We start from the raw sequence: 21,547 nt of genomic DNA, 5'->3' as shown, positions 1-21,547 counted from the left end.
CGAGGCTCCCCAAGATCTAAGCAACCAGAGGGCAGAAACAAGCAGCAGTGGAGGCCCCAAGTAATGCCATCTGGAAGAATATCAATTTTGCTTTACTGACCATTGTCCTCTAACAATTAAAAGGTTTAGTTCATGGTTTTACAGCACTATGAGCAGTAGGATATTGGATCCAAGTGCTCAACAGTCCTGTAGCTCTGCTGCCAGTGGGTTCAGTGCCTGGGAAGCAGGAGGCATGCTGCAACCAACTTGCTCGCACTAAATCACTTCCTACTCAAGAGTGGCTGCTGGCAGCTGGAAATTTGATTTAGGAACCAATATATTGTTAAGCACCATTGTTTTTGTGTACAAAGAACAATTCTGAGACTGTTTTTTTAAGCATTCTTGATGTGATACTATTATAGTGTCTCCCATTTTCTATTCATTCACTTTCTTTGAATAGCATTCTTGTCTTAGTAACTAGGAACAAAAATAAATATAAAACATCCCATTTTATGACAATTAATTTCCACTTTCCTGACTAAAAACTTAAAATTTATAAATTTCTCTCAAAGTAGGCACAGGATTTTTTTTTTTTTTTTTTTTTTTTTTTTTGAGACAGGTCTCACTATGTCACCCAGGCTGGAGTGCAATGGCACGATTATAGCTCATTGTAGCCCTGATCTCCTGGGCTTAAGTGATCCTCCCACATCAGCCTCCCAAGTAGCTGGGACCACAGGCATACTGCACCACGCCCAGCTAATTTTTATATTTTTGGTAGAGACAGGGTTTCGTCATGCTGCCCAAGCTGGTCTTGAACTCCTGAGCTCAAGCTATCCATCTGCCTCGACCTCTCAAAGTGCTAAGACTACAGGCATGAGCCATCGTGCCCAGTTGACACGGGCATTTTTTTCTTCTTTTTTTTTGAGATGGAGTCTCACTCTGTCACCCAGGATGGAGTTCAGTGGCACGATCTTGGTTCACTGCAACCTCTGCCTCCCAGGTTCAAGTGATTCTCCTGCCTCAGCCTCCGGAGTAGCTGGGACTACAGGCACACACCACCATACCCAGCTAATTTTTTTGTATTTTGTAGAGACGGGGTTTCATCATGTTGGCCAGGCTGATCTTAAAACTGACCTCAGAGGCCGGGCGCGGTGGCTCAAGCCTGTAATCCCAGCACTTTGGGAGGCCGAGACGGGCGGATCACGAGGTCAGGAGATCGAGACCATCCTGGCTAACACAGTGAAACCCCCTCTCTACTAAAAAATACAAAAAATTAGCCGGGCAAGGTGGTGGGCGCCTATAGTCCCAGCTACTCGGGAGGCTGAGGCAGGAGAATGGCGTGAACCCGAGAGGCGGAGCTTGCAGTGAGCTGTGATCTGGCCACTGCACTCCAGCCTGGGTGACAGAGCGAGACTCCGTCTCAAAAAAAAAAAAACTGACCTCAGGTGATTCAACTGCCTTGGCCTCCCAAAGTGCTGGGATTTACAGGCATGAGCCACTGTGCCTGGCAAATTTTGTATTTGTAAAGTAGAGACAGGGTTTCACCATGTTGGCCAGGCTGGTCTTGAACTCCTGGCCTCAAGTGATCCACACACCTTGGCCTCCCAAGTGCTGGGATTTACAGGCATGAGCCACTGTGCCTGGCAAATTTTGTATTTGTAAAGTAGAGACAGGGTTTCACCATGTTGGCCAGGCTGGTCTTGAACTCCTGGCCTCAAGTGATCCACACACCTTGGCCTCCCAAAGTGCTGGGATTACAGGTGTGAGTCACTGCGCCCAGCCATAGACATTTTTTTTTTCTATTGTAGGCTGCTGATTTCCCTTCGGAGGAGGAGAAATCAATAAAATGGCCAATACTGATTAAAAAATATCCTAATTTTGCCGGGCGCAGTGGCTCATGCCTATAATCCCAGCACTTTGGGAGGCTGAGGCGGGTGGATCACGAGGTCAGGAGTTCGAGACCAGCCTGGTCAAGATGGTGAAAACCTGTCTCCACTAAAAATACAAAAATTAGCTGGGTGTGGTGGCGCATGCCTGTAGTCCCAGCTACTTGGGAGGCTGAGGCAGGAGAATCGCTTGAGCCTGGGAGGCAGAGGTTTTGGTGAGCAGAGATGGTGGCACTGCACTCCAGCCTGGACGACAAGAGCAAAACTCCATCTTAAAAAAAAATAAGTATCCTAATTTTAGTATGGATAAACAAAGAATTATAAAGAAATATAACTTCTTTATATGCAATCATCATATTTAAAGTTAAAGCTAATTTCATTTTGAAAAATGTAGTATGTAATGAACACTGGGGCTAAGGAAGTAAAGTGTCTAAGGAGTTCCTCTGGTCCAATATCCAATGCAGACATTCACTCTGTGTCTCTGAACACATCCAGTGATATAATAGCTTTCTGCTCTATGAGACATCCCATTCCATTGTCAGTTATCCCATGGTTAGGAAGTCACTAGAAGTCTGTGCACTAGGCACCGAATTGAGTGTTCTGTGAGATTAAAACAAACAAACAAACAAAACAAAGTTTTTTGCCCTAAAGAAACTTAATATCTTGTTCACAGAGTTCAGACAAAATAATACAACAACATCAGACAAGAAATTCAAAGGGCATTAGAAAGGTACAAACCAAACCTCATGGATACTCAGAGGGAGAGACAAGATAGCCTGTCTGGCTGAGGGAACCACTGATCCTCCTAACTGCCTGTACTGATGCTAATTTATCTCATTTACCTGTCAGAGCTTGACATATTATTCAGTGAAAGTTGTCCAAAGCGGTATTATAGCTAGAGTTTGGCTTTGGGTATTAGACATGTTTGGATATGAATGTGGACCCTCTCTGTTTAGCCAGGTGACTTTGAACAAATTACATAACTTCACTGTACTTCTGTTTTCTCATTTGTAAAATGGGCATAGTAAGACCTATCTACCTGAGAAGCTTACTGAAGGATTTAATAACAACATAAAGTGCGTGAGCACAGTGCCTGGTACTTGGTGTTTAAAGATAGTAGCTTTTGCTTCTACTTTTTTCCATTTCCCTTGTTATTTTTCACCAACTTTTCTCTAGAATTTTAATCATTACTACTAATAAATTTTTTTTCTAAATCTCCTCACTTTTATGGCTATCCTCCTCTATACCATCTAGTTTTCATTCTCCTGTACAATGTGCTATCTAGAACTTTACAACAATACCACTTTTCCCCAAAACACAAAAGCTACAGTCAGGATCTGACCAAACATAGTAAACCAAACTGCTACCTCCCTTCTGACCTATACTTTTACTATTGCAATCCAAATTGCACTCAAGTTTTGTCTTGTTTTGTTTTAAGCAATTCAAGCCTTCGTTGGTTCATGGCAGGCTTGTGGTTAACTAACATTTCTAGGTACTATGTAAACTGTGAACAATCAGGCAGGCTTCTCCTGTCTTGTACTTATGCAACTGATTTTTTGAACCTAAATATCTTTTTGTTTCTCTCTCTTGTATAAGCCTGGACTTTTGGTTGCAAGTGACAGAAAGCTAGCCGGACCTACCTTAGATAAGAATGAAAAATTTCTTTATTTGTATAACTGAAGAGCAAGAAAAATGGGACAACTGGAATGCTGACCCACCCCTATGATGACAAACGGTGGCTTCATCTTCTCACATAGGTTTCTTCTGGGACCCCAGTTACAGGCAGATCTTGACTCATATTGTCATAACTTGAGACAAAAATGAAATGATTTTCTCTTCAAGTCCTCCTTCCTGCAACCATTTATTAATAGAAAAATGCCAGGGAAAGAATGGTCTAAGTCAAACATGTGCCAATCATTATTGAGCTGCACCAACTCCCAAGATTGGGCAAGAAGTTGTCAGTCCTTATACCAATTACTTAGCCAGGGAGGCCCAGGTTATGATGACAGCTCACAACAGAACTCAGGGAATAGCAAGGGAAAAGTACTTCCAAAGGAATAGAAAACACATTTTCTGAAAGAAATGGAGATAGTTTACAGTTAAGTCACTTAGCCAAGTAGAGCAACTACTATTATAGGTCACTGGATAATCTTTTTTTTTTTTTTTGAGACAAAAAAACCTATAAGAACTAATGACACTCACCCTGTCCACCAGGCTGGGCTGCAATGGCAAGATCTCGGCTCACTGCAACCTCCACCTCCTGGGTTTAAGCAATTCTGGTGCCTCAGCCTCCAAGTAGGTGGGATTACAGGTGCACACCACCACGCCCAGCTATTTTTTTTTTTGTATTTTTTTGGTAAAGATGGAGTTTCACCATATTGGCCAGGCTGGTCTTGAACTCCTGACCTCAGGTGATCTGCCCATTTCAGCCTCCCACAGTGCTAGGATTATAGGTGTGAGCCACCAAGCCTGGCCTGATAATCCTTTTGAGTCAGATACAAAAGCATTATTTTTGTGAAAGAAAGTTGTTTATGTTTCTTCTTCCTATTTTGATAAAGAACTAATATTTTATTGTCTTTATTGCATGAACTTTTCTCCTTCCAGTTACAGAGAAGGCAAATTTAGATCGATAAAAAGATTAACAAGAAAACTTGCAAAATACCAAATTGAATGACAGAGTAATCTTAAAAGTCTCATTCAATAAAATGTAGCCTGCAGTTACCATTATTAACAATCATTTAGGAAGCAGAATAAGCTCATGTGACAGCACCCAGGCTACATTATTAAAGAATATAGAGTAAACCACAATTCAAACCCAACAAGACTCAACCTCAGAGCTCCCATTTTCTAAGCCCTCAACCAAAAATGTTAGGCTAGCCACCAGGTGGCTATTTTGAGATAGAGAGATACAAGCCTATCTTAGAATATATTATGCAATAAACAATATATTTGTCATCAGAAAATGCCTGGTAGCAAAGTGAAAATGAAATAAACTTTACAAGGATTTACTTAACTTCCAAAGGAAGCTCATGGATCTGTCCACTGTTTATTCTAATCATCTGTGGTGTGATGATATACATTGGTTTTTATCCACAGTTCCCGGCTTATAACTCCTATAGCCCTTGTTACAGTCTTTTGTCATAATGTGAGGTGTGTTAAGCCTCAGGAGCAGGCCTCTGACCTTCTCCTGCCCTCCTTTCACTTGCCCCAAGGCAGGACTCTAATCTTCTATCTTTCTAATTGTGGGTTTTAAGACTTTTCCCAGAAAGAATCTGCCCTATACCCTGGGAGAAGGAATGCTGATGTCAGGAAGCCTCCATAAAAACCCAAGAGAACTGGGTTCACAGGGCTTCCAGACAGCTGAACACATGGAGGTTCCTGGAGAGTGGCAGGCCCAGGGAGGGCATGGAAGTTTCACGTCTCTTCCCCTATATCTTGCCTTATGTGTCTCTTCAATTGTATCCTTTGCAATATCCTTTATAATAAACCAGTAAATATAGGTATGTGTTTCCCAGAGTTCTGTGAGCCGGCTAGCAAATTAATCGAACCCAAAGAGGAGGTCATGGGAACCTCCTTAAAGCCTGTAGGTCAGAAGTTCTGGAGGCCTGAACTTAATCACTGGAGTTGGGGGTGGGCAGTCTTGGGGACTGAGCCCTCAACCTGTGGGTTCTGACAGTATCTTCAGGTAGATAGTATCGGAACTGAATTAGAGGACACCCAGCTTGTGTCTGCTGCTTGGTGCATGGGGGAAAAAAAACCCCACGTTTGGTCACAGAAGTCTTCTTATGTTGTTGATTGTTGTTGTGGTGTCAGAGTAGAGAAAAATCATAGAGAGAGTTTTCCCTACACATCACCTAAGTTACATTTAACTTGTAAAACTGGATTATTCCTTTGGCCTCTTACAGAGGTTTCTAAAGCAGCCCTCTTAAATTAACAGTGAGTAATTTGTTGTTTCTGGAAGTAATAAAAGATGTCAGTGTATGCTTATGACTTGTTTATTGCAGAAACCTTCCAGGTCACTCAGATATGGGAAAATGCTGACCCCCATCTACTGACATACATAGCCATTGAAATGAAAATAGGAAAAATGTTTTTCTTTTCTCTTACAGGTGAATTTTAATCTGGACTCTATCACTCTTTGTTTGCCATGCACACCATTCCATAGGTTAAATTATCCTGTGAACAAAGATATAGGTGATGGGAAATGAGCCAGTGCTAGGATGCAGGGTGTCAGGCCTCTGAGCCCAAGCTAAGCCATCATATCCCCAGTGACCTGCAGTAGACATCCAGATGGCCTGAAGCAACTGACGATCCACAAAACAAGTGAAAATAGCTTTAACTGATGACATTCCTCCATTGTAATTTGTTTCTGCCCCACCCTAACTGATCAATGTACTTTGTAATCTCCCCCACCCTAAGGGTTCTTTGTAATTCTCCCCACCCTTGAGACTGTACTTTGTAAGATCCATCCCCTGCTTGCAAAACATCGCTCCTAACTCCACCACCTATCCCAAAACCTATAAGAACTAATGATAATCCACCACCTTTTGCTGACTCTCTTTTCAGACTCAGCCCACCTGCACCCAGGTGAAATAAACAACCATGTTGCTCACACAAAGCCTGTTTGGGGATCTCTTCACACGGACACGTGAGACATTTGGTGCCGAAGACCCGGGTCAGCAGGACTCCTTTGGGAGACCAGTCCCCTGTCCTCACCCTCACTCCATGAAGAGATCCACCTACGACCTCAACCTCGGGTCCTCAGACCAACCAGCCCAAGGAACATCTCACCAATTTTAAATCAGGTAAGCGGCCTCTTTTCACTCTCTTCTCCAACCTCTCACTATCCTCCAACCTCTTTCTCCTTTCAATCTTGGCGCCACCCTTCAATCTCTCCCTTGTCTTACTTTCAATTCCTTTCATTTTCTGGTAAAGACAAAGGAGACACATTTTATCCATGGACGCAAAATTCCGGCACTGGTCACGCACTCGGGAAGTCAGCCTTCCCTTGGTGTTTAATCATTGCAGGGACGCCTCTCTGATTATTCACCCATGTCCCATTGGTGTCTGATCGCGGGGACGCCTGCCTTGGCATTCACCCACATTCCCTTGGTGGCAAGTCAATTGCGGGGATGCATGATTTGGCTGATCACACATGTTGCAGCCCAGGGCTGCTCCCTACCCCCTTCTCCGTGTCTCTACCCTTCTCTTTAAACTTGCCTCCTTCACTATGGGCAACCTTCCACCCTCCATTCCTCCTCCTTCTGCCTTAGCCTGTGTTCTCAAGAACTTAAAAACTCTTCAACTCTCGCCTGACCTAAAATCCAAGCATCTTACTTCCTTCTGCAATACCGCTTGGCCCCAGTACAAACTCAACAGTAGTTCCAAGTGACCAGAGAATGGCACTTTCGATTTGTCTATCTTACAAGATCTAGATAATTTTTGTCAAAAAATGGGCAAATGGTCTGAGGTGCCTGACGTCCAGGCATTCTTTTACACATTGGTCCCTCCCTAGTTTCTACTCCCAATGAGACTCATCCCAAATCTTTCTTCTTTCTCTCCTGTCTGTTCCTTCAGTCCCTACCCCAAGCGTCTCTGAGTCTTTTGAATCTTCCTTTTCTACGGACCCATCTGACCTCTCCCCTCCTCCCCAGGCTGCTCCTCGCCGGCCCGAGCTAGGTTCTAATTTTTCCTCAGCCTCTGCTCCCCCACCTTATAATTCTTCTATCACCTCCCCTCCTCACACCCGGTCTGGCTTACAGTTTCATTCCTTGACTAGCTCTCCCCCACCTGCCCAACAATTTCCTCTTAGAGAGGTGACTGGAGCTGAAGGCATAGTCAGGGTACATGTGCCTTTTTCTCTCAGACCTCTCTCAGATCAGTCAGTGTTTAGGCTCTTTCTCATCACACCCCACTAAATATATACAGGAATTCTGATATCTAACTCTGTCCTACAATTTAACCTGGAGTGACTTATGTCATCCCAACTTCTAGCCTCTCCCCAGATGAACAGGAGAGTTTTTTCTCTAGCCCAGTCTCACGCTGATAACCACAGGCTTCATGAGCCAGACCTCCAGGAAGGCATTAGAGCAGTTCCCTGAGATCCGCAATGGAACCATCAGGCAGATTCCCCAGGTATAGCTAGGCGAGATTACATGGTTTCCTGCCTAGTTGAAGGGCTTAAAAAGGCAGTTTACAAAGCTGTTAATTATGACAAACTTAAAGAAACTACCCAGCCCAGTTCATGGCCCGTTCGGCAGCAACCCTTAGATGCTTTACCACCCTAGAGCCAGAAGGGCCAGAAGGCCGCCTTTTTCTTAATATGCATTTTATCACCCAGTCAACTCCCGACATCAGAAAAAGCTCCAAAAATTAAATTCCAGCCCTAAAACCCCACAACAGGACTTAATTAACCTCACCTTCAAGGTGTACAATAATAGAGAAGAGTTGCAATTACTTGCCTCTGCTGTGAGAGAAACCCCAGCCGTATTTCCAGCACACAAAAACTTCAAAACGCTTAAGCCACAGCGGTCAGGCGTTCCTTCAGGACTTCCTCCCCCAGGATCTTGCTTCAAGGACCGGAAATCTGGCCACTGGGCCAAGGAATGCCCACAGCACGGGATTCCTCCTAAGCCATACCCTGTCTGTGCGGGCCCCCACTGGAGGTCAGGCTGTCTGATTCACGTTGCCACCGCTCCTAAAGCCCCTGGAGCACAAATCCAACGCTCCTTGGCCGACTCCTTCCCAGATCTTCTCGGCTCAGTGGCTGAAGACTGACGCTGCCCGATCACCTCGGAAGTCCCCTGGACCATCACAGACGCAGAGCTTTGGGTAACTCTTACAGTAGAGGGTAAGTCCATCCCGTTTATCGATATGGAGGCTACCCGCTCCACATTACCTTCTTTTCAAGGGCTGGTTTCCTTTGCCCCCATAACTGTTGTAGGTATTGACGGCCAGGCTTCTAAACCTCTTAAAACTCCCCCACTCTGGTGCCAACTTGGACAACGTTCTTTTATGCACTCTTTTTTAGTTATCCCCACCTGCTCAGCTCCCTTATTAGGTTGAGACATTTTAACTAAATTATCTGCTTCCCTGACTATTCCTAGGCTACAGCCACACCTCATTGCTGCCCTTTTCCCCAGTTCAAAGCCTCCTTCACATCCTCCCCTTGTATCTCCCTACCTTAATTTACAAGTATAGGACACCTCTACTCCCTTCTTGGCGACCGATCATGCACCCCTTACCATCCCATAAAAACTTAATCACCCTTACCCGGCTCAATGCCAATATCCCATCCCACAGCACGCTTTAAAAGGATTAAAGCCTGTTATCACTCACCTGTTACAGCATGGCCTTTTAAAGCCTAAAAACTCTTCTTACAATTCCCCCATTTTACCTGTCCAAAAACCAGACCAGTCTTACAGGTTAGTTCAGGATCTGCACCTTATCAACCAAACTGTCTTGCCTATCCACCCTGTGGTGCCAAACTCATGTACTCTCCTATCCTCAATACCTCCCTCCACAACCCATTATTCTGTTCTGGATCTCAAACATGCTTTCTTTGCTATTCCTTGCACCCTTCATCCCAGCATCTCTTCACTTTCACTTGGACTGACCCTGACACCCATCAGGCTCAGCAGATTACCTCGCTGTACTGCCGCAAGACTTCACGGACAGTCCCCATTACTTCATTCAAGCCCAAATTTCTTCCTCATCTGTTACCTATCTTGACATAATTCTTCATGAAAACACACGTGCTCTCCCTGCCAATCGAGTCCGACTGATCTCTCAAACCCCAACGCCTTCTACAAAACAACAACTCCTTTTCTTCCTAGGAATGGTTGGATACTTCCGCCTTTGGATACCTGGTTTTGCCATCCTAACAAAATCATTATATAAACTCACAAAAGGAAACTTAGCTGACCCCATAGATCCTAAATCCTTTCCCCACTCCTTTGACAGCTTTAGAGACTGCCCTCACACTAGTTCTCCTTGACTCATTCCAACCATTTTCATTACACACAGCTGAAGTGCAGGGCTGTGCAGTACGGAATTCTTACACAAGGACTGGGACCACACCCTGCAGCCTTTTTGTCCAAACAACTTGACCTTACTGTTTTAGGCTGGCCATCATGTCTCCATGCAGTGGCTGCCACTGCCCTAATACTTTTAGAGGCCCTGAAAATCACAAACTATTCTCAACTCACTCTCTACAGCTCTCATAACTTCCAAAATCTATTTTCTTCCTCACACCTGATGCATATACTTTCTGCTCCCTGGCTCCTTCAGCTACACTCACTCTTTGTTGAGTCTCCCACAATTGTTCCTGGCCTGGATTTCACATTATTCCGGATACCACACCTGACCCCCATGACTGTATCTCTCTAATCCACCTGACATTTACGCCATTTCCCCATATTTCCTTCTTTCCTGTTCCTCACCCTGATCACATTTGATTTATTGACGGCAGTTCCACCAGGCCTAATCCCCACTCACTAGCAAAGGCAGGCTATGCTATAGTATCTTCCACATCTATCATTGAGGCTACTGCTCTGCCCTCCTCCACTACCTCTCAGCAAGCCAAACTCATTGCCTTAACTTAAGCCCTCACTCTTGCAAAGGAATTACATGCCAATATTTATACTGACTCTAAATATGCCTTCCATATCCTGCACCACCATGCTGTTACATAGGCAAAAAGAGGTTTCCTCACTACGCAGAGGTCCTCCATCATTAATGCCTCTTTAATAAAAACTCTTCTCCAGGCCGCTTTACTTCCAAAGGAAGCGGGAGTCGTTCACTGCAAGGGCCATCAAAAGGCATCAGATCCCATCGCTCAGGACAATGCTTATACTGATAAGACAGCAAAAAAAAGCAGCTAGCATTCCAACTTCTGTCACTCATGGCAGTTTTTCTCCTTCTCATTTGGTCACTCCAGCCTACTGTCCCACTGAAACTTCCACCTATCAATCTCTTCCCACACAAGGCAAATGGTTCTTGGACCAAGGAAAATATCTCCTTCCAGCCTCACAGGCCCATTCTATTCTATAGTCATTTCATAACCTCTTCCATGTAGGTTATAAGCTGCTAACCTGCCTCTTAGAACCTCTCATTTCCTTTCCATTCTGGAAATCTATCCTTAAGGGAATCACTTCTCAGTGTTCCATTTGCTATTCTACTACTTCTCAGGGATTGTTCAGGCCCCCTCCTTTCCCTACACATCAAGTTCAGGGATTTGCCCCTGCCCAGGACTGGCAAATTGACTTTACTCACATGCCCCGAGTCAGGAAACGAAAATACCTCTTCGTCTGGGTAGACACTTTCACTGGATAGGTAGAGGCCTTTCCCACAGGGTCTGAGAAGGCCACCGTGGTCATTTCTTCCCTTCTGTCAGACATAATTCCTTGGTTTGGCCTTCCCACCTCAGTTTCTCAGGCTCTTGGTATTTAGTGGCTCCTGGGTTTACCTCAAATTGCCACCCTTAAGTCTCTCTTGAAGTGGATAGAAGATCTTCAGTGGCAAGGTACCCCCATTACTTTAACCCTGATGAAGTCCTATTCTTTACTTTTATACTCACTCTTATTCTGGTTCCCGTTCTTATGCCACCCTCTACTTCTCCCCAGCTTTCTCCACCACACTATCAATCTCACTCCCTCCTAGCCGTTTCTAATCCTTCCTTAACAAACAGTTGCTGGCTTTGCATTTCTCTTTCCTCCAAAATTGCCAAGGCCCTGACTTACACACTGCTAAAAAAAAAAAAAAAAAAAAAAAAAAAGGACTTTGAATATTTTTAAATGAAGAGTGTTGTTTTTACCTAAATCAATCTGGCCTGGTATATAACAACATAAAAAAAAAAACTCAAGGATAGAGCCCAAAAACTCGCCAACCAAGCAAACAATAACATTGAACCCCCTTGGGCACTCTCTAATTGGACATCCTGGGTACTCCCAATTCTTAGTCCTTTAATACCTCTTTTTCTCCTTCTTTTATTCCGACCTTGTGTCTTTTGTTTAGTTTCTCAATTCATACAAAACCGCATCCAGGCCATCACCAATCATTCTATACGACAAATGCTCCTTCTAACAACCCCACAATATCACCCCTTACCCTAAAATCTGTCTTCAGTTGAATCTCTCCCACTGTAGGTTCCCACGCCGCCCCTAATCCCGCTTGAAGCAGCCCTGAGAAACATCTTCCATTATCTCTCCATACCATCCCCAAAATTTTCACCCCCCCAACACTTTACCACTATTTTGTTTTATTTTTCTTATTAATATAAGAAGACAGGAATGTCAGGCCTCTGAGCCCAAACTAAGCCATCATATCCCCAGTAACCTGCACATATACATCCAGATGGCCTGAAGCAACTGAAAATCCACAAAAGAAGTGAAAATAGCTTTAACTGATGACATTCCACCATTGTAATTTGTTTCTGCCCCACCCTAACTGATCAATGTACTTTGTAATCTCCCCCACCCTTAAGAAGGTTCTTTGTAATTCTCCCCACCCTTGAGAATGTACTTTGTGAGATCTACCCCCTGCCGGCAAAACATCGCTCCTAACTCCACCACCTATCCCAAAACCTATAAGAACTAATGATTATCCACCACCCTTTGCTGACTCTCTTTTCAGACTCAGTCCACCTGTACCCAGGTGAAATAAACAGCCATGTTGCTCACACAAAGCCTGTTTGGTAGTCTCTTCACATGGACACGTGAGACACAGGGCACCTCTAGACTGGAATGGCACAGAACCCTACTGACCTAAGTGCTATATTTTGTGAAAAGAATTAAACATAACAATACAATAAATAAAATGATCTGTCATCTGAGGTAAAAGCCAATCCAGGTAAAGAAATTACAAGTCTAGCCTGGCACAGTGGCTCATGCTTGTAATCCCAACACTTTGGGAGGCCAAGGCGAGCGGATCACTTGAGGTCAGGAGTTCAAGACCAGCCTGGTCAACATGGTGAAACCTCATCTCTATAAAAATATAAAAATTAACCAGGCATGGTGGCACATGCCTCTAATCCTAGCAACTCAGGAGGCCGAGGCACAAGACTCTGCCTCCAAAAAAATTTTTTAAAGGAAAAAAAATTACTTCAAGGATTTGTGGTTTGTTTTTTTTTTTTTGACAGAGTCTCACTGTGTCACTCAGGCTGGAGTGCAGTGATACAGTCTTGGCTCACTGCAACCTCTGCCTCTGGGTTTCAAGTGATTCTCGTGCCTCAGCCTCCCAAGTAGCTGGGACTACAGCTAATTTTTTTATTTTTGGTGTGTGTGTTTTTAGTAGAGATGAGGTTTCACCATGTTGGCCAGGCTGCTCTCAAACTCCTGGCCTCAAATGATCCACCCACCTTGGCCTCCCAAAGTGCTGGGATTACAGGCGTGAGCCACTGCACCTGGTCAGGATTTTAATAATAGATACTCAGCAAATAAAGGAGCATCTGTTAGGCTTTTTACATCTATTTAGTTAAAAGAGAGAATAGTATATAATCTAAACTCTGTACCCAGCAATGTAATTTGAAACATTTTTACTAGACCATAAATACCACAGCATTAGATTCTTGGTAAGCAAGTTGGCTTTTTAGAAAGGTTACTGGAGCACAAAAAGATGTAGTAGACGGCTAAAATATCATGTTTTAAAATGTGAATGTTTTAACTATTCAATACCTGTATATTTTGGTTTTCTACAGGATAATGAGTACTCTAGGAATTTACCTTAGCAATAAAAATGTATAGGAAGCTATCTTTAAACATTCCCATTGTCTTAGTCCATTTCGTGCTGATGTAACAGAATACCACAGACTGGCTAATTTACAATGAACAGAAATTTATTGGCTCACTGTTCCGAAGGCTGGGAAGTCCAAGATCAAGTGGCCAGCATCTGCTGAAGTCCTTCTTGCTGGGTCATCCCATAGTGGAAGAGCAAAGAGAGGACAACAGAGAAAGAGAGTAAGAAGACTGAACTCCCCTTCTTTTAAGGAACCCCCTCTGGCATTAATCTATTAACTCTACCCTCATGACCTAATCACCTTGCATGATGCCCCACCTCCCAACAACATTGCACTGGGGATTAAGCTTCCAACACAGGCATTTTGAGGTACACATTCAAACCATAGCATTCAATAAACTGGGATTTTTACTCTGTATTATCAGTAGACTCTTTACTTTTATATATGTGGTTACATGAGACTTCTATTATAGGGTGATGATTTTTAAGTTTACCTTTTTTTTTCTTTCTTTCTTTTTTTTTTTGAGCATGGGTCTTGCTCTGTCACTTAGGCTGGAGTGCAGTAGCACGATCCCAGCTCATTACAGCCTTGACCTCCTGGGCTCACGTGATTCTCCTGCCTTAGCCTCCCAAGGAGCTAGGACTACAGGTGCATGCCACCATGCCTGGCTTTTTATAATTTTTGTACAAACAGCATTTCACCATGTTGCCCAGGCTGGTCTTGAATTATTAGGCTCAAGGGATCCCCCCACCTTAGCCTTCCAACGTGCTGAGACTCCAGGCGTGACCCACCATGCCCAGCCTTAACTATTATTTTGAGTGACTTACCCTTATCAATCATCTAATTCATTCAACCTTTCGTATCTATTGGCACAATAGCATATAAGTTTGAATCAATGGACCAAGGTGATCTAAGTAGGAACAGTATTATATCATTTTATCTTAGGGCTGTATTTAATGATAATATTTTTGTTGGCACTACCTGCGTATTTGTGTATGAGTAACCTGACTTGGCAAAATAACCAAAACCCCAAACACAGTTAAATATGCCATTCTCATTAGATAGCTATCCTTCCATTAAAGTTATACTAAGTTGTCTATTCCAATGTAGTATAGTTTTCCTTGTTTTCTTTTTTCTTTCTTTTCTTTTTCGCTTTTTTTTTTTTTTTTTTTTTTGAGATGAAGTATCACTCTTGTTGCCTAGGCTGGAATGCAATGGTGCCATCTAAGCTCACTGCAACCTCTGCCTCCCGGGTTCAAGTGATACTCCTGTCTCAGCCTCCCGAGTAGATGGGATTACAGGCATAAGCCACCACGCCTGGCTAATTTTGTATTTTTAGTAGAGACGGGGTTTCTCCATGTTGGTCAGGTTGGTCTTGAACGCCTCGGCCCCCCAAAGTGCTGGGATTACAGGCATGAGCCATTGTGCCTGGCCTACTGTAGTATAGTTTTCAAGGCTCCATTGTATTTATGTAAAGCTAGGATTATTCTTTAAATCTGAATACACAAATACTAATCATGTGGGTACATAGTTTTCATAATAAATGTTGTTGCGTTGCTTCATGGAGTAAATTGTGTTGGCATAGGCCCTGGTCCAGCATCATCTACCTAAAAAGAAGTCAACATTCACTGACTGCAACAGCTCCTCACTCAACCCTTTACAACTTCCTGTTTCTCCTACTCTACTGATATTACTCTGTTAAAGGTTATAGAGAAAATTCTTTCCAGGCCCTTACTATTCTCCATGAATGACTACAATGGCTTCTCATATGTTCTGCCTGCCATAAACTTAAGAGTATTTTACCTTCTCAGCCCCACTTTCTTACCTTTTCTAAAATGCAAATCATTTCCATGAATAAAGCCTTTTCCAATGCCTTTGGAATATAAACCCAAACTTTTTTTTTCTTTAAAGATCGACAACAGTTTATTAGTCACAAATTCCCTCAGACAAGAGGAGGAAAGTAGTGTAACCTATGCAGGCCCACACAGGGATTGCACTTGGGAGCAAAGAGAATAAACAGGGAGACTGAGGAAGGTTTTGTAGTACCAAGAAGGTGAGATAGGCTGGGTGTGGTGGCTCACACCTGTAATCCCAACACTTTGGGAGGTTGACGTGGGAGGACTGCTTGAGCCCAAGAGTTCGAGATTAGCTCTGACAACATAGTGAAACCCCGTGTCTACAAAAAATTTAAAAAAAAATAGGCATGGTGGTGCACACCTGTCATCCCAGCTATTCGAGAGGTTGAAGTGAGAGAATCACTTGAGCCCAGGAGGTGGAGGCTGCAGTGAGCTATAATCATGCCACTGCACTCTAGCCTGGGAAACAGAGTGAGAGTCTCTTAGGAGAAAAAAAAAAAGAAAGTGAGATGCGCCTTGAATTTCAAAACAAAATTTTATTGGTTCGTCTGAATAATTCTGTGGGCTGGCAGGGAACTAAAACACATTATACTCCCAACTGTTAAGACTGCAATAATATACTATAATGCTACAATGCCGTAATCTACTATATACAATAGTACTTAACACAGTACATCCTCACTTGATGTCATCAATAGGTTCTTGGAAACTGTAACTTTAAGTCAAACCACGTATTGCATAACAAAACCAATTTTGCCAGAGACAAGTTGATTTAAATAAGAGTTAGGCTCCTATGGCATATAGTTCCTATAGCATTGATAAACCCAAATTTTTTAATATGAGATTGGAGTTTACCAATGATTTGCCATTTGGCAAAATCAGAATCCCCTTTGCAACCTGTTTGAGTATATGACAACCCTGATCATCCCATTTTGCAATAAGCACCCTCCTCCTTGAATTGCACAGCATTGCACTATTGTGATTTTCTTTGGCTTCTTGGTCTTCTCTGCTGCTGTCTTTTCTCTCTGGCATTCTACAGATCCTGTGCTTATACCCTTTTCTTGTATACCTCAATAATTCCTTAGGTATCATCTGTAGGAAAGGCTCCCAAATTCACACCCAAAGGGTTCTAGATCTCCCCATTTTCAGAGGCCTCTGGATCATTTTTACCTGGCTATTTCTTCAACAGCTCAAACTCTATATCAGAGCAGCCTCAGACCTGGTGTGGTGGCTCATGCCTATAATCCCAGAATTTTGCGAGACCGAAGTATGTGGATCACTTGAGTCCAGGAGGTCAAAACCAACCTGGGCAACATGGCAAGACCTGTCTTCACAAAAAATTAGCCAGGCTTGATGGTGCACCAGTAGTTCCAGCTACTCAGAGGCTGAGGTGGGATGATCATTTGGTCCCAGGAGGTGGAGGCTGCAGTGAGACTGTGCCTCTCCACTTCAGCCTGAGTGACAGAGTGACACACTGTCACACATGCACACACACACAAAGCAAAAAATCCCAGCCTCATCTTACTCCCTCCAAACTGGGTCCTTCTTTTTTTTTTTTTGAGATGGAGTCTCTGTTGCCCAGGCTTGAGTGCAGTGGCCTGATCTCCGCTTACGGCAAGCCCCGCCTCCTGGGTTCACACCATTCTCCTGCCTCAGCCTCCCAAGTAGCTGGAACTACAGGCACCCGCCACAACGCCCAGCTAATTTTTGTATTTTTAGTAGAGACAGGGTTTCTTCATGTTGGCCAGGATGGTCTCGATCTTTTGACTTCGTGACCCGCCCGCCTCAGCCTCCCAAAGTGTTGGGATTACAGGCGTGATCCACTGCGCTTGGCCGGGTCCTTCTATTTCTTTTTTTTTTTTTTTTTTTTTTGAGGCGGAGTCTCGCTCTGTCGCCCGGACTGGAGTGCAGTGGCCGGATCTCAGCTCACTGCAAGCTCCGCCTCCCGGGTTCACACCATTCTCCTGCCTCAGCCTCCGGAGTAGCTGGGACTACAGGCGCCTGCCACCTCGCCCGGCTAGATTTTGTATTTTTAGTAGAGACGGGGTTTCACCGTGTTAGCCAGGATGGTCTCGATCTCCTGACCTCGTGATCCGCCCGTCTCGGCCTCCCAAAGTGCTGGGATTACAGGCTTGAGCCACCGCGCCCGGCCGGGGTCCTTCTATTTCTATCTCTGTTCATGGCTCCAGAATTCTCCCTGTTGATAAGCTTAATATCCCCAAATCATTTGACACCTTCTCATCTCATTTGAAAGTCAAGATTATCTCTACTCTCTGTGCCTTTTCCCTCCCATCCATTCTGAATCCCCTTAGTATTATTATTATTATTATTATATTATTATTATTGAGACAGAGTCCATCTCCATTGCCCAGGCTGGAGTGCAGTAGTGCGATCTCAGCTCACTGCAACCTCTGCCTCCCGTGTAGCTGGGACTACATGCAAGCACGCCTGGCTAATTTTTGTAGTTTTAGTACAGACAGGGTTTTGCTATGTTGGGCAGGATGGTTTCAAACTACTGGCCTCAAGTGATCTATCTGCCTCAGCCTCCCAAAGTGCTAGGCCACCACACCATCACTCGGCCACTAAGTGAGCAACCACGCCCGACCCCCTTAGTACTAAAAAAAAAAAAACAAAAAAACAAAAAAACACGCCACAAAACTGCTATAAGAGTTTCCTTCACTTCCAAATTTTCTACCTCTTTTCAATCCCATCCACTGGTGCTGGAGTAATCTTTTAAAAAACATATTTTTGAGCATATCATGTTCCTGTTTATGCTTCCAGAATAAAGTTCCAGAATAAAGTCCAAGTTCCAATTTATTTATTTATTTATTTTTTTTTGAGACACAGTTTCACTCTTGTTGCCCGGGCTGGAGAGTGCAATGGTGTGATCTCGGCTGACTGCAACCTCCGCCTTCCGGGTTCTAGCGATTCTCCTGCCTCAGCCTCCTGAGTAGCTGGATTACAGGCATGTGCCACCACGCCCAGCTAATTTTGTAGTTTTAGTAGAGACAGGGTTTCTCCATGTTGGTCAGGCTGGTCTCGAATTCCTGACCTCAGGTAATCCGCCCTCCTCGGCCTACCAAAGTGTTGGGATTACAGGTGTGAGCCACCGCGCCCCGCCTCCAATGTCTTGATGTCTCCCTAATATACTCTTTCAATCTCATTTGCAACCAACCATGCCCCTATGCTGGAACCAGAAAGGCTACTCACAATTCTCTAAACCCACCCACTTCTGGGCCTTCTCTCATGTTTCCCTTGCCTGGAACACTGGAACATCTACTCTCAAAATCACCAAACAGGTGAGTTTGGTGAAAAACGAAGCACCTTTGTCTAGAACGGCTTTTCTCAAAATCACTCTGTACCTTTCCCCAGCAGCCTTTCTCTCACTTCGCTGCAATCATCTCTTCCTTCCACTAGGTCCTTGCAGCATTTTATTTGTATCAGTCAACAATTTATTTTGTATCACTGTCTTATTTCCCCTGCTAGATTGTAAGCAAGGTTTCAAATGTTGTATTCATCTCTGGTTTTTCTTCCTCCACCAGAGAGGGTCTAGTGATTGGCTGTGCTTTTAAATGTTCTGAATGGAACAGAATTTTCAAGAAATGAAAGACAGAGCCAAGATATAGCCGAGCAAAATAAGGAAAAACAAAATCAGGAATGCATCCACAGATTCTTATTCTACCGAATACTCTTTCATTCAGCCTCGCAAGATATCCTACTTTTCCACTTACGAAGGTCGCTTTCTTCTTTCCCATTTGATGATTTATTAATCAACCACAGTGCTGCTCGAAGTACACAAAGGGTTCGGAAGAATGAAAGGGGGAAAAGTCAGGGTCTTAATATCAAAGATCTTAACTTTAGAGGGGTGTGTCAATACATATTCCATTTGTGCTATGTGTCTGGGTTGCAAAGCGTAGTAGCGCGAAAGAACTCGGGGTCTCTGATCACGATCATTAGTGCTAAGGCATCTAAAAAAGATGCAAATAAATTAAAAGCTATATAGATCAATCTTAGAACCCACAATTTTAAAAAAAAAAGTCTGTTGCGAAGTAGAAAAATTAAAACGACCGCGAAAATGAGATCTAGGGGATTGAAGTAAGGTGCACTTGTAACATCAGTAATCCCCTCTCCAAAGCAAGTCCTGCTTGGGACTGACTGCACCAATCCTTTTAAAAATGAAGACATAAAAGCCATATTCCTTTAAAAAATTTCCACTGCACCGTATTGCAATGTACGAACACTGAGGACATTTTCACGCGGTCACAACCCTTTTTAACACCCGGACACTGGGCCGGTCCTTTCTGGCCACGAGGAACTCGCTTTCCTAAAGGAGTACCGCATCCCCGAGGGCGGGCGCCTCAGCCAGGAAAGACAGTCCCCAGGGTGGACTACAGGCCTCACAAAGCGGAGGGACCTCGACCGGAAGGCTCGGCAGCGGCGCCCACACAGGCTTACCCCAGGCCCACTCTAGGCCGCACGGGGTCGCGCCACCTCCGGCCCAGGACAGGTCTCATACGCTGCCAGCGTGGAGCCCGACCGGGCTCACAATGCGCTGGGCCCCGCAGCGTGAGCGCAGGCGTTCGAGAGACGGCGGAAGGCGGGCGGACGGCGCGCTGCGGCCGAGCCGCCACCTTCTCCCAGCCCCCACCCACGCAGCCGCCGTCAGCCTGCCGGGGAGCTGCGGGTGGCGGGAGGGCGGGAAGCTACCGGCCAGTCTGCACCTGCATGACCCGGTCGTGCCCACCCCCTCCCCTCTCTCTCCCGGGCTCAGTCCTCCTTCCTCTTCCGCCCCCCTCCCTTTTCTCCGGGGGGCAGCCGCGCTCCGCCCCCCTCGCGCGGCTGCCCGGCCGGCTGTGATGTCACCAGGCCACGCCCCCTAATATAAATACTGGCGTCGCTGGCACCGCCTTCTCACACTCTCAGGCTCTGATCGCGGCCGCAGCGTTTCCTTTTTTCCTTTTTTCTCCTGCCCTCGCCTTCTCTGCCTCGTCTCATCCTTTCTCACTCTGCTGCTCTGCGGTGTTACGAGTCCGAATCCTCTTCCCACCCAGACCGCGCCTTTCTTCTTTTGCCTGCGCTGTTCTATTTCTCCTTCGGCCGCCGCCGCCACTGCTGCACAGCTGGTGTCGGTGCCGCGCTTTTACCCCCACGTCGTTCCCGCAGCCTATGGCCCAGGCCGCCTTGGGTATTTCTGCTCAAGGTAACCACATCCCTCTTTAAAAATTCCGCCGAAAAAGAGAAGACGCTTTACCCGACTCTTTGGGCCGTTATCTCACGTGAGTACCCAGCCGAGGAGCGCGGGAGGGGCCAGGACGCGGGGCTGGCCTCGGGGGTCGGCCGGGGGGCTCCGGCTGGGCCCCGCCACCCTTAGGCGTCCCCGCAGCCGGCCGTCTCGAACATGGCGGCGGCGGCGGCGGCATGTGTGGCGGCTGTCTGTGCCCCCGCCGGCGGCGGCGGGGCTGGGCGGCGGGCCGCGCCTCGGGACCTTCGGGCGGCTGCTGGACGCTCGGCGGAGCCGGAGCCGCAGTGGTTGGGGCGAGGGGGCGTGTGGGAGTGGGAGCGCGCGCGGGGGTCTCGCAGCCGGGGGTTACCGTCCTCTCTGGCGGCGTGCGGCCCCCACCCCTCTCCCGTGGTGCATTGCTGTTTCCGGGGAGGGGGCCTGGCCGCAACCCTGAGGGGCCGGGGTCCCGCAGCCCCTACCCCGCGCCGCGCCGCGCCGCCGCCGCCGCCGCCTTCGCCTCCAGAAGCCCGGCGGGCGAGCGCCGCTGTGGGCTGCAACGGCTGGGGTCCTGGTTATGAATGGAACGGGGCGGGCCCCGCGCCGGCCTCTGGTGACAGCTGCGGAGGAAGTCGGATTCCTGGGGGGCGCGAGGAGCGCGGTCCCCCTCTGGTGGAGGAAAGTTGACGCCACTTGGGGCCTGGCGGCGGGGAAGCCCCGGTGTCAGGTAGCGAGCGAGAGGCCTTTGGCCCCTTCTGGAAGCCTCGGGGCTGCTGCTCCGCCCCTGCGGCGCTCCTGATTGGGTCAAGTCGCCTTCACTCACCCCAGTCACCTCCTGGAGCCCGAGGATTAGTCAGCCTAGCTTCGTTTTTCC

General features: G+C 45.9%; 1 protein-coding gene across 8 annotated transcripts in view; it reads left to right on the top strand.

Annotated features, from left to right (window-relative positions):
- The first annotated feature begins 20,331 nt into the window (after positions 1 to 20,331).
- The window catches only part of AZIN1 (antizyme inhibitor 1), a 39,290-nt gene continuing 38,074 nt past the window's right edge, over positions 20,332 to 21,547 (top strand). For 7 of the 8 annotated variants that reach the window (XM_033202856.1, XM_033202859.1, XM_033202857.1 and 4 more), the window contains exon 1: positions 20,332 to 20,731. The gene's annotated coding sequence lies outside the window, so the exon portion shown is untranslated. The remainder of the gene's footprint in view (positions 20,732 to 21,547) is intronic. The other variant, XM_033202852.1, reaches the window with a different exon arrangement.

The sequence above is a fragment of the Trachypithecus francoisi genome, unplaced genomic scaffold, assembly GCF_009764315.1.
Source record: "Trachypithecus francoisi isolate TF-2019V2 unplaced genomic scaffold, Tfra_2.0 Lachesis_group7, whole genome shotgun sequence".
Classification (NCBI taxonomy): Eukaryota; Metazoa; Chordata; class Mammalia; order Primates; family Cercopithecidae; genus Trachypithecus; species Trachypithecus francoisi.
This window is presented reverse-complemented; position numbering and strand designations above follow the sequence as displayed.